This window comes from Octodon degus, unplaced genomic scaffold (genome assembly GCF_000260255.1).
Source record: "Octodon degus isolate 3935 unplaced genomic scaffold, OctDeg1.0 scaffold00083, whole genome shotgun sequence".
Classification (NCBI taxonomy): Eukaryota; Metazoa; Chordata; class Mammalia; order Rodentia; family Octodontidae; genus Octodon; species Octodon degus.
Genome location: NW_004524659.1, coordinates 4,266,780 through 4,270,919, shown reverse-complemented (window position 1 = coordinate 4,270,919; position 4,140 = coordinate 4,266,780). Strand labels below are relative to the sequence as shown.

Here is a 4,140-nt window from a genome sequence, read left to right as displayed (position 1 = left end):
TGCCTTCCCCTTCCCAACTGAGAGGTGAGTGACTTGCTCCACTGTGTGTTCCTACCACACAAGTCCAGAAAGTGAAGGAACAAATAAATCATGGACTAGAACCCCCAAAACTACAGCAACCATTTTCTCTTTAGAGCTTGATCCCTCCAGTGATTTGTTACAGCATAGAAAGCTAACTCCTGAGTCACTACTAGAGTGGTTGCACTTGTAAAATTTACAGTTGAATGAGCAAAAACAAACCAAAAAAAAAAGAGAGAGATAGAGAGAAAGAAAGAAAAAAAGAAGGAAAAGAACTCTGCTAACCACAGCACAACAAAATTTCAGAAGACCAGAGATTTAAAAAATTGGACTGGGCCAGTGAGATAGCTCAGCAGACAAAGTGCATGCTTTGGCAAGCACAGGGACCAGGGTTTGATCCCCAATCCCACCTGCCCCATTGGCCCCACTGCTAAGGTGCACTGAGATGGAGACAGAGTTCAGGCATGGTGGCACATGTCTGTAATCCCAGTTCTGGGGAGGCTTAAAACAGGATCACCGCAAGTACGATCTGCATAGTGAGACCCTGCACCAAATACACGAATGAAAAATAAATAAATAAACAAACAAATATACAAAAGCAGACCAAACAGATCTTCCAAAAGGAAAATCAAAAGCAAATGAGATTGGTTGTTTCTTTATGATGAGATAGTGTATTATTCAGTTCTTGTGTTGCTGGAATACAGTTCCTGACACTTATCAACTAAAGGAGGAGAGGTTGACTTGGTGGCTCAGTTTCAATCCATGATTGGCTGGGTCCAAGGGAAGCATCCTGCAGAGGGAAGCTGCCCACCTCCTGGCAACCAGGAAGCAGAGAGGGAAGGGTAGAGCCTGGGACAAGGGAGACCCTCCTAGTTCACAGTCCCAAGCAGCACATCTCCAAATAGACCCCAGCTCCTAAGAGCACACAGTCTCGTCAATTAATTAATCCACTGATGAGCATACCACTGCCCCGATTCATTCACTGTCCAAGAGGCCCATCACTGAACACAAGGCTTTGTGGGATATTCTTTAGCTAAACTGTAACATACAGAAAATAATATTAAAATGCTGCCTCTTCACTGTAATTCTGCAAGCAAGGTGAGTAAGCTGACCCATGAAAGGTTGCCGGAGAGAAATCTCTGGAGGTAGGGAGCATATGAAGTACTGAGAAATGTGTCTGAACATTTGGGAGATTACTGACAGGTATTTGACAGGTTTTTTGGAGCATTTAAGGAGAAATCACTCTATGCATAGAACAATAGAACACTAAGTGCATTAGAAAACAAAACAATTTGTCAATGCAGCAAAAACTAAAAGGTGCTAGGAAATGATTATTATATACCACTTGGCAAGACAGAAAACAATATGGTTATATTAACATAGGCATTAATTATGGAAATAGCCAGAAATTGTGATGTAGATCTATTGATTATATGAAGGAAGGAAAGTGGAAGGTGGATATGGGGATGCAAAATATTCATAAGTAACAAAATGAGAAATCAGTAGATTTTATGTGATACTTATAAAATAAGAAACACCATCAGCAGTTGTTACAAATAAGTAAAATCATGGAAAGCTCTTCTTTATGGAAAGCAAGAGTAGGGAGATGAGAGGGGTGAAGAAGCCCATTGGATACAACTCCATTTAAAAAAAAATCTATACACATTTATTACTTTAAGAAGAATGGAAATATTTTAAATAGTTAACATATTACATAGCAGCTATATTTATAGTCACTTTGTTAATTGTGTTAACAACCACCCTTCTACAGACATCTGATGAATGACAAAAGACACAGAAAATTGTGTGGGAATAGGAAGACCATTTGAAGCAGGGGAGGTCAGCAATATATGCCTGCATACACACACACACACACACACACACACACACACACACACACACTCCTACCATCAGCACCAAAAAGTGAATGTTTGTATCTACCAAAAGTTTTTACTGGATGCTTAGATCTTCATTCTTTATAAAGGTATCCAAATATCAAAAAAATACTAGAATGGATAAATGAGTCTTGTTGCACTTATGCAATGACATAGAACTCAGCAATAAAACAGAACCACATCTGAGTAGAGTCAAGACACGTGAACTCATAGACACAAAGATCTAGAAGAAACAATTAGCATGAAAGAGCACAGACCCTACAATTTCATCTGTATGAAGTTCAACACAGGTTCAACTGCCTTAATTATTAGGTGTGACTGCAAAGTATGGTGCATGTTTCGACTTTAAAAGTTTGTTACAGTAAAAGACACACATTGCCACAAATCTGCTTTAAATAGTCTCCTTTGCTGCAAACATATTTATTCCATTTTGTGAAACAATGCTAGTAGTCCTCTTTCATAAGTATGTATAGTTGCATTGTTGTAGCTGCTTCAGCATCCTGAATTGACCCGAAACCTGTACTTTTTGTGATTATTTTGGTAGCAGATCCAGTGAGCACTATATCTATATCTATATGTTTTTATTTGACAGAAATTCCCATAAACATTTTGAACCAATTCATGACATGGAGGTAGCTATGAATATATACTCATACAACTTTTATATGCTGGGAATCAGACATATGACTGGATTTTTATGGTATTTGCTTTTTGGTGGAATTGGAAATGAATAGGCAATATCTCCAAGATAGAGTAATTTGTATCAGACATTGATACATCAAGGAAGGACATTGTGAATGCTAGGAAAACTATTATAAAAGTAATAAAATAATAAGTAACAAATAGGATAGTAAAGGAAAGAAAGAATAATGAAAAGTGTTTGATTAAGTATGGGAAAGGGAGGAAGAACAACATAGAATAAGTAGATTAAGTGAAAGACAAAAAATGAAATAGAGGACACAAACACAAGAAAGCACAATTACATTAGTTATAAAGAGGCAAATGGTGCAATGAACAAAATCATCAAACTGGATGTCAAGATGTAAACCAACTCCATCTGATTAAGATTCCCAAAATTAGTCATGAGAATACACAAGGTTGAAAGTAAATGGGTGGGTGACCCTCCACGATGGTGGCGCTCAAGCCAGAACCTAGAGCAGACCTGAAGGATGCAGGTCCTGGGCCGAGGGGAGGTGGAGAAGCGTGTGAGGGCATGCAGACAGCAATATATAGACATGCTCAACCCAGTCCTTCTCTAGGAAATGCAAAATCCAGAACACCAGTGGTCATCAAAATCCTAGAAAAGTACTTTGAGCAGCTTGCAGAAGACAAGACAAAACCCACAACAGTGCTACTTGCAACATCAGATAGTTTCTCTGGAATATTGGCAAACTTCCTTTTGAGCTACTGCTTCAAAGTTAAATATGATGCATTGAGGACATATGCATGAGCAGTGGCACTTCCATTTTTGTCTGCCACAGGTACTAACAAGTTCTTTGTAACTGATGCTCTGTATTCAAGTAATATAAATAGGGAAAATTGTGTTCTGAGAAGTTCACTGGTTGGCTTCGTGTGTGGTGTTTTATATCCCAGAGGACTGGCTTTTGCTAAAACTGGACGCCTGGCAGTAAAGTATCATACTGTTCCACTGCCACCAATAGGAAGGGTTTTACCGCATTAGTTCCTGCTTTGTCAAACACAAATAAAAGCAAGGTTAGTTCCCCTAGTGTGTCAGACACAATTTGGACTACTTAATGGTCTACACAAGTATGCAGTACATAGAGAAACATGTTAAAAAATCATACCTGAAGACTTGAGAATCTATGGATGCTGATCAGCAGTATGTTTTATATGATGAGGACTGAAATGTTGTTAAAAGTAAAAACAACTATTCTTTTTGCCTGGTATTTAGCAGATAATAAATATTTAGTAATTCAATACAAATGCTAAAAAAAGAGAAAGTAAATAGGTGACAAATGCTAACAAAAGGGCTACTGTAACCATACTAATACCAGCAGATTAGTTTTTAAAACAATAAACAGTGCTTAGAGAGACGCATGTCACAAGGAAATGGTGATGAATCCAAGGGAAAAGATCGGAATTCTAGATGAGAATGTGCTCAGAAACTTCCATCCCAGACACATAAGAAGCACTTTGAGGAAATTAAAATAATCAACAGAAAACATCAGTAATATGCTTTTCTTCATTTAAGATGATGAATACCCTT

The 4,140-nt window shown here is 38.0% G+C and overlaps 1 pseudogene; it reads left to right on the top strand.

Annotated features, from left to right (window-relative positions):
- The first annotated feature begins 3,042 nt into the window (after nucleotides 1–3,042).
- Nucleotides 3,043–3,708, top strand: LOC101580371 (annotated as a pseudogene).
- Nucleotides 3,709–4,140: the final 432 nt, after the last annotated feature.